This window comes from Pinus tabuliformis, chromosome J, assembly GCF_031772625.1.
Source record: "Pinus tabuliformis cultivar Carrire ecotype Pingquan chromosome J, CPIR1, whole genome shotgun sequence".
NCBI classification, from domain to species: Eukaryota; Viridiplantae; Streptophyta; class Pinopsida; order Pinales; family Pinaceae; genus Pinus; species Pinus tabuliformis.
In genome coordinates this window covers 1056781252-1056796558 of record NC_142295.1, presented here as the reverse complement: position 1 = coordinate 1056796558, position 15307 = coordinate 1056781252, and the positions used below count along the sequence as shown (strand labels likewise).

The following is a 15307-nucleotide window of genomic DNA, read 5'->3' as shown; positions in this document are numbered from 1 at the left end:
AATGGTTAACAAAGAATTGCCGCAATATGAATGTCATGTTTTGATCTTTTCATCATCATCACCATTCTTGATGACACAAACAATCAACCCTTGTGACAAAATATGAATAGTGAGTATATATCCAATGGATTTTAACCATACCTTGCACATACATTCTCTTAATTCTCTTTGATTCATGAGTCTTTATATACATACAAAAGTCAATTCTTTCATAGAGATTGCTTTGTCCATCAAGAGATCTTTCCCAATCACCATTTGAATTATCTCCTCTCTTTTCCTAACTCATTATCTCCTTCACTTCTTTTTTGTTGACCTCTTAATAACTATGCCCCTCCATTGAACATTGACCTTCTAATCAATTATTTAACATCCAATAAATCCTTTGAACCATTATCACCTAAAACTTCATCCCTAAACACTAGTGTGCATAGAATATTCTCTAAAGTCTCCAATACTTTTATATATGTTTTAATTAATCTTAAAAATTATTGACTTGTCACAAGCTAAATCAAAATTATCTTAGAAAAAAAATTCTAAAATAAATTACTCTAACTTTAGACCCTCCCTCGTTTGCTTTAAACTAAAAACACATACCACTAAGGCTTAATAAGACCTTTTTCTGAAACCTAATAAAACCCTTTCCTCTCTCAACGAGGTAATTCATTCTCGAATGTTCTTTCCTTGGTTAATTCAATATCATAAAACATCATAATATTATTTCTCTTATTTGTTCAACACCATAAACATATTAAAAGTATAAGTCCTAGAGTGAAATTCCTTGTTAAAGTGTTCCACAATCATTTAAGAACTTCAAAAAGTCCTACCGTAAAAAGGTATACCAATTCATTTGTTGAAAAGAAGAAAATTCCCTTTACATAGTCTTCATAATTTCATGTACAGAATAGAAAATCAAATACTTAACGTGCCAAAAAGTTTTCTTATAACTAACGAAGAAAATAGGCCACTCATTAAAACAAGGGAAGCTGCGAGGCAGCAAGTCCCTGCATTAAGTTCAGCCTGAGAATGCATCTGCATCTGCATTGAACACTTTTGCACAGAACGCATGAATACTGTTTGCAAACGAGTTAAAGGCGGAGTGACGGTTTAGGCTTAGCTTTGGATTCGACAGTTGGGATAGGAATGAAGCCAATGATGTCCCCAAACGAGAAGGTTGATCTTGTATTTCGGGATTACCCCAGAGCAGAAATGCGGGATTACCGGAGCTGCTAAAGCAACTGCAAAATTTCTTGTTGATTTCGCAGGACAGACAGATATTGAATTAACGGAAAGGAACTGAACCTGAACTGCCTTAATGGACAAGGATAATAGTCTAAGAAGATGCCATAGAAGCAGAACCGGTCTTAGATGGTTGACGAATAGGTTTTTGCTTTTTGCCTGGCTGGGCATAGTCAGAGCTAGCAATAACTGTCATACTACTTCCCTCAGACTCAGAATGACTTTTTTGGCTTCTCGGATTCTCTTGTTCCAGCAATGTCCAATTCTGCTTTCAAACCTGAAAGTCCTTATTGCAGCGCCAGTCTATTCCAAAAGTTAGGTCAGTGCCACAGGTTCTTCTCAAGCATCAACATCAAAGAGCTCCAATGCCCTTACTTGAATCTAATCTAAGGAGGTCGATGTCCATTCAAAAGGGGTATGTAACTTGTATGAGAAAAAGACTGAGAAGTCAAATGCTTCGACGTCATTGCAGTGCTGAAGAATATCTCCTCTCTTTCTTACGACGAACACCAACAACGAGAAAGGTGAGAAATTTCAGATGAAGACGCTCGTTATTGTTATAACAATGTTATGTGGGTGTACACGAATATATATCAAGTCTAGTATTGCCGTGTGGGTCCGCTGTTTCATTATTAATGGATAGGTAAAGCTGGAATCTTGTTTCATACTAAATAAGTTATGGGTTGATTGTTTTTCATAAACTCTATTTTTATTTGATTATCGAGTAACCACAAATGTCAATCCAGAGCTGATATGTTGGCAGTTTCGAAACTTTATTGTTTGCGACTTATGTTTGTCATGATCTCACGCTTCCAAACTTCAAACCGTTTCCATTTTGGCCATTAATCTCAGGGCCATGTGCACGTTGTTCGTTTTGATTGATAAGATTATGAGGAACATAAAGTCCAAACTACTGTTGTACGCCACATATGGCAGCTTTAATATATTTGTTTTGGAGTGGCATGCAAATTGCAACGTAGTAACCCATTCAACGTTTTTTGTCTTTCTCAAACGTCTAATTTTTAAATAAAATATTTTGTAAATTTGGCCGTCGTCATCTTTAAGAGTTTTTATTTGTCTGTTCTGTGTATGCCTACATTAGGCGATACAACTTTTATGGGCCATTGTTTTCACTAATACACCTGTTTTATAAAAAAGTGTTACACAGTAATTTGTCACCATCCCTGTTACTCCTCTTGTCGTACCTTGGAGGACCCATACCGGGAGTTATAAGAAGTGACAAAGTCTAAAAACACTTGCATTATGTTCCCCTGAGTATGTACTCCATGTTCCCTGAAGACACCTTCTGCAGATTATCCCTGAAAAGTGCTCTTTTTCCATTGGCGCAAGTCCACAGTATCCTACCCGCGCCAATGATGGAGATCCTCAAAAGAGGGCGCGACCATTGGCGCTCTGTCTTAGAGCAACAATCGCGCCAACCAAATTTAGTCGTTCTTTTTGCCTTAACCCACGTCCGACTGTTGTTTCCTTCATTACATGGAGCTTTTCTGAAGATAAAAAATCAGTCTTTTGTCGAGCTTTATCCTATATCCATCTTTAATGGCTTTCGAGGATAATGCTAATCCACAAAAGGCGTCCCGGTTCATCGTATCCTCCTCCCTTCTTCATCTATATAAGCTTGTCATTATGCATTGGACAAGCTAGGGCTAGTGATTTAGTGATTGAGTGATAGTAGTGATAATCATTGGTCATGGAGTGTTAGATGTTGAGTTCTTGAGTTCTTGGAGGAATGCTAGTGAGTGCTAGAGAGGTTATGCTGCCGGAGAGGAGATGCATTGCAAGATACATATAGTTACTCGCCCAGCCAGGAGAAGGGTCAACGTCAGAACAATGGTTGTAACTTTTCCTATTTATTATTAATTGATGAGCGACTGCTATTATAGTTCCAATCTCATTGTCTATTATGGTGATGTGTTGATTTATTTCCTTTCTGACTGAAATATAGTTGTGCCTTCGTAGTTTTTATGTTGGTATCTGTCTCCTCCTTTGCATGTGCAGGTGTTCGTTTATGATCTGTTGGAGCGAGGGAGCAGGGATATCAACTCTGCTTCAATCATAGCGTTGGACTCCAGGTTGGTCTTCTTGATTCACCTTTGATGCATAACTATGAACTTGCGTAGCAGCGTGGTTTGATTGTGGCTAGTTCTGTTATAGGCTAGTGGGATCGCCTCTGTCCGCAGAGGGGATTTACCTGACCAACAAATTGGCGACTCCGCTAGGGAGGAGCTATTTGATTTTTGTCTTGCATGTTAATTTTCTTCTGCTTGCTTGAGTGAATGAGCTTCCTGAGTCAGTTTTGAGTTTATTATTTACTGTTTGACCCATCTGAGCACTGTCAATCCGACCTGAGGTCGTATCATTTATTTTTCTAGTTGGCAAGCTTCATTGGCGCGGTTATTTCCCTGACAGTCGCGCCAGTTGGTGCATGTTTCTCAAAGGCAACTCGCGCCAATCCTGTGGTAGCGCAAGTTGGAGGCTGACAGTCGCGCCAATCCTGTGGTAGCGCAAGTTGCAGGCTGACAGTCGCGCCAGCTCTGTAAATTTTACCTGTGTGTGTGTGGAAAGCTCTTTCAGTCTCTTTTTATATCTCTTATAGCCTCTGGAACTGTGTTAAACCTCTGCTTGACTGGTCTTAGCCTTTATCCCTTAGTTGTTTGCTCATTTCTATTGATTTTCGACTCAGCCCTAGAACATCTAGTGACTCTGCATGTCTAGCCTTCTGTGGGAAGTTTCGGTCTCTTGATTATCCAGTCAGCTTGTTGGTTGTGTTCTGCACTTATCCAGTGATTTGTTAAAGCTTGATCTTCTATACTCTGAATACTTCACTTCTAGCCTCTTTGGAGTTCACTAGTCTTTGTGTTTTTCCTTGCTTGCATGGTTCATTTTGGTGTTTCAGAATTGGTTCTATTTCATTGACTGAACTTGGATTGTGCATATCTCTTAGAATTTGTTTACATGCATCATGCCATCTTAAAGGAAAGAAAAACAAAAAATCTCTTGCATCATAGTAGTTAGCATTTATTGTTATTTGTTGCTATTAAAAAGAAAAAGACAAAATTTCATTTCTTGTTATTAGCTGCATTAGGGTCTTTGTTGTTTGTTGGGTGATCACTTCGTTTGTGTAAAAATCTCAACCCTCCTGTAGATAGAATTCATTGAATCAAATGATTTAATTTTGGCATATAGTTTGCATTTAAGAAGTTTTTGAGATATCACATACGGTAGGACCAGAAACTGAAACATAATCGAAGATAAACTTTAAAATGAACTCAATGAACATAACAACGCATTGGAACATAACGCAAATACTCTAGAGGTCTAGGTTAGAGACGTGTTCCGGCGTCTTTAAACCTGGTAGTTTATCGTCGAGTGGTTGGGTGATTCCTCCACGGTGAAACGATAGGTGCCAATACGGACTGTGCTCCCACGTACCGTCGAGTATATATTGGGAGACCCCTATAGGAATAAAGCCTTTATCCATAGGAAGCCGTGTCAGCTGCCCTACGGTTCGCAATGCAGTGAACACAGCATTCACAAAGATTGACCACCCGTACCCTAAAAAGTATTATGTGGTTTTGCGAAAAGTTTGGCACACCTTCTACCTAGAATTCCATAGCAGTCACTTTTGATCCTTTTCGGACTCCCTAAACGAAAAGGTGCCTATAAGTGTCTTGTCACTTCGTGCTCATTAAATATTCGAAGGAGACTAGAGTCATCTTTTATCCTTTTCTCGACTCTTAAAAAATGAAAAGGTTAAGTTCAGTGTCTTAAAATTTATTGGCCACGATAACATCTACCCAATTAGATTTTGTTTGCGTTAGCTTGACTAGGATTATTTCTCGTTCAATGGCAGCCTTCCCGGCGCCCATCGGCCAAGGTGTTCCTCCTGATGGGAACCCTCGTCCATTTCCTTCTGTTGGAAATGTCAGTGTTCAGTATATCGCAACATTGTCTTTGCCTGGGTTGACCATTGGTTTACCCGTGTGGTTGTTTTCAAACTCGATGGTCTCAAGTGTGGTGACTCCTGTTCCGCCACCACCTCCTCCACCCGAACAACACCATGTTGATTCTAAGGTGGACCCCTTTCCTTCTTCGCCCATTGTTGCGTCCTCATCTTCTATTTCGCCTGGTGAAACCGTGGATTTCACTAACCAGGTGGCTAAGAAAAAGAAGAAGAAGACCAACAAGAAGAAGTCTCCTAAGGGAAAGGTCGCATCTACCACGAAAATATCTGAAGTGGAACCACCTTCTGCTCCTCCGCGGAAGGTTAAGTCTCCTTGTCGATTATGCAAGGGGGACCACTTTCTTTCTGATTGTCCTGGTATTCCCAGGATCCTCGATATATGGTCCCGTGACCCGACTCGCTCCTTGTCGTCGCCAATCGACGATACCTTGTCAGTTGGTAAGAGAAAAGGGAAGGTTCGTTTCCCTTGTCGACTTTGTGAAGGTAATCATCTCCTTCGCCTTTGTCCACTTATGGATGAAGCCTCCCGTCTTTCGGCAAGTCTGTCAGCTCCCTTACCCAAACTACCTGCTGGATATCAGCGTCTTTTTGCAGCAGCAAATCATCTCTCCACTAACCAAGTGATCAAACATGATTCCTCTTTGGTCCAGACCTCTCTTCCTAAACCTACCTGTGCTCCGCCTGTTCCAGACCAGTCCCTGGTCGGAACAAGTGTTGATTTACATTCATCATCTACACACCACTCTACCATCAAAGATGAACCATCTGAGTCCAAACCAAACGAAAGTCCACAGTTCTAGATTACAGTTGACCCGGTCTTTCAAAAGGTCCAGATTACAAGTGACCCGGTTTTGCCTACAAAGGTTCCATCTTTAGATGATCTTACACCTGAATCCAAACCAGACCAAAGTCAAGAGGTCCAGATTACAAGTGACCCGGTTTTGCTTTCAGAAATTCCAGCTTTAGATGATCTTACACCTCAATCCAAACCAGACCAAAGTCAAGAGGTCCAGATTACAAGTGACCCGGTTTTGCTTTCAGAAATTCCAGCTTTAAACGATCTTACATCTGAATCCAAACCAGACAACAGTCAAACGGTCCAGATTACAAGTGACCAGGTTTTGCCTTCAGAAGTTACCTCCTCAGATGATGTTATCACTGCAAAGAATGAAGATCCCACTGCCCAAATTCTATTTATTAACGTAGATGATCAAGTGAGCATCCCTCTTATTCCTTCGCACCAGGAAGAAAGTCCATCAGAATCATATCCGGCTGTCTATCCAGTCCCACCTCCAAGCAACCTAGTTGTTTCCTTCAATTGGGATCAACTAGTTAATCCTCGGTTACCAGCCTCCATACCATTTCGAATTATAGTCCAAGTCTACCGCATGGTTATGGCCGGTACAATTATTGATGAGGGATCTCCTGTGAGTATCCTTTCTTCAACAGCTTGGGAAGCACTTGGTTCCCCACTGCTTCTGCCTGAGATGAGAAACCTTATAGGTTTCCATCGAGAAACTACTCGACCTTTAGGAATTCTTCCCAATGTACCTATTACATTAGAAGGGAAGACTATTCAAATGGGTGTCATGGTAGTCCAAGGCCCGTTAGATTACAATTTACTCCTTGGACGAGACTATATTTACCACATACGTGCTATTGTGTCTTCACTCTTCAGAGTGATGTGTTTTCCGCATGAAGGAAGAACGATCAAAGTCGTAGACAAACTTTCCTTCCCCGGTTCGCACTTCACATATAGTCATCTACCATTCCTAAATGGTCTTATTTCCACAGGAAATACCCCAGCCCCCACCCCGTCATTCTGATGACGGCAGCTCACCCGGGCACGTGATTGAAGCCCGGGGGGCATGCATCCTCCTTCAAAATCGAGTCTTTCCAAGTAAACCTTCATTCCATCCACTCCGTGAATGCCATGAAGCTTGGGGGGCATGTAACTCGATTTGTATGATCATGCTGGGGGCATGCAACAAAAAAAAATTTAACAAGCAAAGTTCTCCATGGTTCAAGCTTGTGTAAAAATGAACCCATTTACATCCCGTGATTGCCTTTTATTCGCTAAAATCCTGCTAGATGAGCCTTGGTTGTTTCATTCCATCGCCACCATCTTTTTGGCCGATCATATGCTTTCACTTGGTTGTTTCTCCTTTCCTGAGGAACCGCAGCGATGAGTGGTTTTATTAGCCAGCCTCTTAACCTTTACATGTTTCGAGTAAGTTCCACCATTACCGGAACCAGTTGCTATCCTTTATACCACTCGTTCCTTCAGGACGAGTCACCTTTACGCTCTTTTCTGACTCGTAAAATATGAAAAGATTGCCGAGTATTTTTCCTTTTTGACTCGTTAAAGAAAATAAAAATGGAGGTCTGATTTCAGCTCTTTTCTGACCATTTAAAGAGGAAAAGATTGCCGAGTCGCTCCTCTTTACTCGTTAAATGTTAATAAGGGGCGGTCGTTTTAAGTTCTTTTTGACGACCGTTAAAACATAAAAAGATTACCGGGTTTTTGTCGTTTCAAACTCGTTAATGGTTACGAAACGACATGGTTTTGACCGCTTTTTTACTTTTTCGGGTCGAAATCACTAATTATGAAAAGTACTCCTCGATCGTAATGATCGGGCGGTTCTTTTGGGTATTATTTTATACTTTTTCGGGCCCGAGAGACACAACTTTACGAAAAAGGACATCCCTGGAGTTTCCTTTTCTGCTGTCTTTTCAAACTCTCTAAACATGAAAAGACGCCGAGTTCTTCCTTTGTCAGACCCGTTAAAGCTTAATGACATCGGATTTTGTCACAACACAAGCATATGCTATCCCCATCAAGCTTGTTAAAAATAACTGGGGTACTCGCCAGAAATGGCGGGGGGAAAAGAAAATTTTTGAACCATAATTACTACCGTAACGGCAGTATGTCGCTCTTGAACATGGCACTTTTTGCTTTCGTGTCCGGGGTGGGGATATTTCATCTCATATCTTTCACTTGCTTCCATGGACTTGGGTACCCTATTTGACCTCTCATCCACTCATTGCCTCGTCATCATGACCTTTGATACATTGATGTCAAATACTGCCAATTCCGTTAATGTGCCGCCGATATGTTCAAGAGAAGTTGACCTCTGCAAAGCAACCTCCCTCTGATAGTTCGCACAATCTTGATTCACAACATTATCTCTCTGTCTCGTGTCGATGATGTGGGAAACATTATGGCCCACCTTCGATCAAGGTCACTCCCTGTCGACTTCAACTCATTATCCAGGAAGTTGATCTAGAGACTCCTTTCCGGTGCCTTGGAGCCTGCATGCCTCAATGGCAGGTTCTTCGTGTTCGACGTGAGGTTTTCATCATTGGCCTCCGATCGAATGATTCTACGGGTGTTCAACTTCAGATCATTGATTCACACGCCGTAGATTGTACCTATAGTACCTTGAGGGCCATTGTCATTATTGATGGTACCTCTCGCATCTGTTAACAGTTTCCACTATTGACTGGTAATCAGACGATGTTCATACATGTTCGACTTCAGCTCATATATTCACATGCTTGAACTTGTACTCTTGTTCGGGTTGAGATGGAGCGCAAGACCCTGGATTGTGTCTGTTGTAATCCAGGCGTGATTCTTGATACTTGACTCATTCACTGGATGGCTGCGACCATACCTGAGTCAATTCATTGATACTAACCAGATGGCTGCGTCCATACTATGGATCCAGATTATTTATGTACTCTCTTATGGATGGCTGCGACCATACCACGTACATCATGTAATTGAACTATCAGTCATGTCTCTTAATACAGCTCCTCGGCGGCAGTAACTATATGTGCTCTTATGTGTTCTTATGTGTGTTCTTGTAAAGCATTTCACCCCTCTCCACCTCTCGGACTTCATGATTTAGGGGGCATCTGTTACACAGTAATTTGTCACCATCCCTGTTACTCCTCTTGTCGTACCTTGGAGGACCCATCCCGGGAGTTATAAGAAGTGACAAAGTCTAAAAACACTTGCATTATGTTCCTCTGAGTATGTACTCCATGTTCCCTGAAGACACCTTCTGCAGATTATCCCTGAAAAGTGCTCTTTTTCCATTGGCGCAAGTCCACAGTATCCTACCCGCGCCAATGATGGAGATCCTCAAAAGAGGGCGCGACCATTGGCGCTCTGTCTTAGAGCAACAGTCGCGCCAACCAAATTAAGTCGTGCTTTTTGCCTTAACGCATGTCCAACTGTTGTTTCCTTCATTACATGGAGCTTTTCTGAAGATAAAAAATCAGTCTTTTGTCGAGCTTTATCCTATATCCATCTTTAATGGCTTTCGAGGATAATGCTAATCCACAAAAGGCATCCCGGTTCATCGTATCCTCCTCCCTTCTTCATCTATATAAGCTTGTCATTATGCATTGGACAAGCTAGGGCTAGTGATTTAGTGATTGAGTGATAGTAGTGATAATCATTGGTCATGGAGTGTTAGATGTTGAGTTCTTGAGTTCTTGGAGGAATGCTAGGGAGTGCTAGAGAGGTTATGCTGCCGGAGAGGAGATGCATTGCAAGACACATATAGTTACTCGCCCAGCCAGGAGAAGGGTCAACGTCAGAACAATGGTTGTAACTTTTCCTGTTTATTATTAATTGATGAGCGACTGCTATTATAGTTCCAATCTCATTGTCTATTATGGTGATGTGTTGATTTATTTCCTTTCTCACTGAAATATAGTTGTGCCTTGGTAGTTTTTATGTTGGTATCTGTCTCCTCCTTTGCATGTGCAGGTGTTCGTTTATGATCTGTTGGAGTGAGGGAGCGGGGATATCAACTCTGCTTCAATCATAGCGTTGGACTCCAGGTTGGTCTTCTTGATTCACCTTTGATGCATAACTAGGAACTTGCGTAGCAGCGTGGTTTGATTGTGGCTAGTTCTGTTATAGGTTAGTGGGATCGCCTCTGTCCGCAGAGGGGATTTACCTGACCAACAAAAAGCCTCAACACAGCCACGTATCTCTCATGCATATCAAATGGCTTCTTCCGGATCTGGGGTGCATGCATACCAAATGTCCAGGTTGGGAGGCTTTTCTGTCACGTTCGATGAAGGCCAACCTGCATGTATACCGAATAATGTGACAACTAGATCAGTGTGAAGGCAAAAAACATGAAATTTTGCAGAGAGTGGCGTGCTTCCCTCGGATTTGTGCAGTGGAGGCAAGCTTCAGAGTATTCTTGTTCTTGATAACGAATTTCTTCCTCTGTAGCAGCGCCCTTCTTCGGTATCAGATTCTCAGTACGATGCACTATGGTTCTATGGGTTCTATGTCTGGTCCATTAGACATGAAAGTGACTGACGATTCGCTAATATAGCTCTAGGCCCATGTAGCTCAGCACCACAACAAAGGAGGGAGGAGAGGCAGATATAGATGCACTGGGAACAGAGTCAGTTTATGCACCAGCGCCATAAGTAGATCAGTAGACCCAGCAGCAACATCCCTTCGCTTAGAGCCCGCAGCATTCCTTCCAGTTACAGATCGATACCCAGCCCTATTAGATTATAGACATGGAGAGCCAGGACCTTCATGAGTGAGATCCATATACAGTAGCTTCTTCCCTTCGCTCAGTTCCATACGTAGATCCTCCAGCATCAGTAACATACCTAGAAGCGTAGATAGAGACAAAGGCAGGGACAAGGGAAACTCCTGCTTCTGGGTCATCAAATGAATCAATGGATCATGGGTCATCAACTGAATCTCGAATAGGAAGGGGTGCCGGGCGAAGTGATGGCTCTTTAATAGGCTATTGAACGGGGATGCCGGCTTTGCCTTTGCTTAAACCGCTTATTCCGCTGATTATGTAGCTGGATCTTTAGACGGTGCTGCTTCACCGACTGGAACTGTAAGATCCCTGAACCGCATGGGAACTGTAAGAGTATGCCTTCGCTCAGCGAGAGCTGGGAGCGCCAAATCATCTCCACTGGTCTGCATTTTGTGTTGTAAACTCTCTGGAACCCCATTTGCAGAAAAGCTGAATAACTCTAGACAATGTGTTTCCTGTAGTTTAAATCAGTGTGAATAATGGTCAGTGTTATCATTTCTTAGAAATTTGAAAAATGTCCATGACGTAATTGTACTTACTGCTATGTAAATGTACAGAGATCTTGCTTAAAATTTAGATTTCAGTGAAAATTTTGAAAAACAAAGTAAATACAACAGGTTTGATTTAACTCATTGTAATATTTTGAGAATGGTATCCAAAACTAGGCTCGCTGTAATTAAAATCTGTTGTCACGAAGCCTTTCATTTTTATCTATTTTTTGTCATTACATCACTGAATGATATGCCAAATAATAGACTTAATAGTAGTCCTCAGAAGATGATGATGAATGATACCTTGATTAACTGGAAAGGTCTCAATAATGAGTTGTTGTTACGTGCCACATGCAATCCGCAAGTTATCTTCAATAAATAGTTCAAGCAGTTCTTTTGGAAAAGTTGATAATTCTATGAGTTCTGTGCAGTGCTGCATGTAAAGTTTATTTAATCGAGGAAGACTGCTAAAACTTGCAGGAAAAATCTCCAATATCCTGTGGAAGGCGACACCCACCTGATTTTAGATGCTCCAATGAAGTAAGTCTAGAAAAACTAGGTGGAAGCACTGATAAACTATAGTTTTCTTCCATTTCTAGAATTTTAGCTTTGAAAGTTTCCAATGCTCCGAGGAAGTTCACACAGATTGTAGCATCTATTTAGAAATAACTCTTGTAAACAAACCAGATTTCCAATTATGTTCACTGCCTTAACAACCAGGTATTGTGGTGGGTTTAAGACCTTATATGAAGAAGCTATTACCATAAGCAGACGATGGGGTGGTCCAGGAGATCAGCTTGCTCGCCAGCCCCATCGTTTAAGTTGGTGGCGGGGTTTTTCCCCCAATCGATGAAGAAGCGTCGCGAGATCCTGCAATTACTAATGGGAAAATCCTCCGATTGCTAATGGGCCGATCCATTACGATGCTGAAGCGGGAGACTCGGTACAGGCCCAGCCAGAGCTGCTATCTCTCTCAGACGGATAGAAGAAATAGCATTCGCACTCTATGAAGACCAGAGCATCCAGGAGATGCTCAGACAGCTCAGACAGTTTTAGGAAGAGGCGTAGATCTTCCATCCACCTGTAACACATGCTCACATACATGTAACACATGCTCACATACACCTGTAATCTCTCACATACACTTGTAACTACCTGCCAGCGACTCCGAGCAACTAACTGCAAGCAAGCAACTCAAACTAATGTCTCAAACTTTTGATGTCTCAAACTAATGTTAACATTAGTTATGTAGGCTAAAACATTTTGAAAAAATGAACAGTGTAAAACCAAAATAACATATAGTCTAGCCTCTTCCGCCTCGGGAAGAGGCCAAATAAGAAGGAAAATAAATCTATATCGAAAAACTTTGGAGGGCGAATCGGGGCGAATCGGTCTTCGTCGAGAAACTTTGGTTATAGCGTGATTAGTCGAATTAACAAACCACCGAACTAATGCTAAGAGGGGCATTATCGATTACTATAGTCCCTGGCCATTGCCAGATGGCAGGGACTAATAAGAATATGGTTTTTAAATAAAAAATATACATAGGACTTGGTCACAAAGAAAAATGGGCCATACAAATTAAAATTCTTGGTAAACTTACCCATGAAGGAAATGAATAAAATTCTTCGTAACCAAAGCGTGCAGAACAGAAGAGCCGACGGCCAACTTTGGTTGACAAAATCCACGTGACATGATGATGACATAATAAAAAATGTATGATGACAATTTTTGTTGACTCGAAATGTAGCATTGAATCTGGAAACTAGTCTTGGACGCAAAGCTTTGCCTTTTTTGAAATATAAATAAGCTTGCCTTCGACGCAAAGCTTTGCCGTTTTTCGGAATATAAATAAGTTGTTACAGCGCCAATCTATGTAAACAATTGCAGTCTTTCAACTCTGTATTGCGGCAGAGCGCGTTTATCAGTTTGAATTTGATCAACGTTATGATGAAGGGTGCATTCAAAGGGATTGCAGGTTGCTTTAAGGGGAATTCTTCTTCTTATCTGCCAAAGGAATCGTGTAAAGGGAATGAGAAGAAGAAAGAGGAGGGCGCAAAGAGCAAGAAAGCTCCAATACCCACCTCCTACTTCCCTCTCGGATCCAACCTCTCCCGCTTATAGTGAATGCCATCTCAATAGCTTAGAAAGTTTGTGGGCAAAAGCATGAAGCGCAGCCATACTACCATTCCATTCATTCTTCCTTCTTCCAAACTGTGGCATCTTAGCGACAGTTTTACTATTTCTCACAACTTCGGTAACGTAAAGTGAAGCAGTACGCTGGTGGGTCAATGGGGATCCACCGGTGAATCAGTTAGCTGGTGTCTGAGAATAGTGGAATTTGATGCCCAGCAATTGAGCACAAATTCTTAACTTGGATTCTCATATATACAATGTATGACTTTTTCTCGGGATGCACTGCAGGGTTGTATTTTTTCTTAAAGGAAAACAGTTTTACAATAACATGAAGTCTGTATGAATTTAAGAAAGTTTTTTTGATGAGATGAAGTTGTAATTTTATTGCAATCATAATGATCATACTTCTGGATTAAATATTGTTAAATTTGATGCAACCTATAGATTCCTTGGTGCAATAAAAAAATATTAACACTATTTAGTACCATCAGTTAAGCGCAATGATTATTTTTATGATTTTCGAAAAATTTCAAAGGAACACTTTTTGGTGGCCTCCATTGCATTTGAAACAATTGTTAGGTTCAATTGTTGTCTGAGAGATGCACTTAGCAAAGCATATTTTTCTTTGAGAGATGCACTTAGCAGAGCATATTGGTAATTCCGTGACAAAAAGAATTATGAGGACGTATATGAAGGTTTATACACTTTAGCATGTAAGATGTATACAGCGAAAACAGAGAAAAGGTGGGCTTGTTGTGGATTGGTGTTCGGGAAGGATGAAACGCAGTGCGAGCTCCTGGGGTGGCCACCCTAGTCCTTCTTGATCATCGTCCCCAGGGCTTGGGAGGGTTGTGCTTTGTTTGAGCCTTCCCTTGTGAGCCGGTAGCCGCGTTTGATTTCTATTTCTTTCGCCTTGTTTTCTTCCCTTCTTCTTTTCGGTCCCTAGCTTTACGGAGAAAAGGGGGAATTGTTGTGGACTAGTGTTCGGGAAGGATTAAAAGCAGTTCGAGCTCCCGAGGTGGCCACCCTAGTCCTTCTCGATTGTTGTTCCATGCATTTACCCCCTTTTTGTGAGGGCTTGGGGCTCAGGAAGATTGTTCTCTGTTTGAGCCTCCTCCTGTGAGGGGGTAGACACCTTTGTTTCTCTTTCTTTCATGTGTTTTTCTTCCTTTCATCCTTTTGGCCCTTAGCCTTACATTTGTCATGGGGGGTGCCCCTATTTAGTGTTGTGGCGGATTTTTCGGTAATACGTGGAAATGACTCTCGGCAACAGATATCTCGGCTCTTGTTACGATGAAGAACATAACGAAATGCGATACTTAGTGTGAATTGCATAATCTCGTGAATAATCGAGTTTTTGAACACAATTTGCGACCAAGGCCTCGGTCGAGGGCATGTATGTGTAGGCATCACATCCCATTCAAACGTGCTCCCTGCAATATGTTAGGGAGCAGCGGAGCTGGTCGTCCGTGCCCAATGCGGTGCGGTTGGCTGAAATACCTCAAGCGATGTTTCGTGGCATGCGTCAGTGAGTGGTGATCTTGTCCCCTTGGATGGGCAGTCGGCATTAGTTGATGCGGGCTTTTCGTGGCATCGCTTGAACTTACTTTGCTCTCTCTTGCCCTCCCATTGAGTAGGGTGGATTTAGCTCCAACTTGCGACCTCGGCTTAGGCGAGAACACCCGCTGAGTTTAAACATATAATTAAGCGAAGAAAAAGAAACTTATAAGGATTCTCCTAGTAGCGGCGAGGGAATCAAGAAGAGCCCAGCAAGAAAATAGGGTGGCAGCGTTGCCTAAATTGTAGTCTGTAGAAGCGTCCTCAGCGGCGGACTTGGGCCAAGTCCCTTGGAAGGGGGCGCATGAGAG

At 41.8% G+C, this 15307-nt stretch overlaps 1 non-coding gene across 1 annotated transcript; it reads left to right on the top strand.

Moving 5' to 3' along the window:
- Positions 1-14697: 14697 nt before the first annotated feature.
- On the top strand, positions 14698-14851 carry LOC149230595 (5.8S ribosomal RNA). The gene has a single exon (XR_016248519.1). It is a non-coding gene; the product is annotated as a 5.8S ribosomal RNA (ribosomal RNA).
- The last annotated feature ends 456 nt before the right edge of the window (positions 14852-15307 follow it).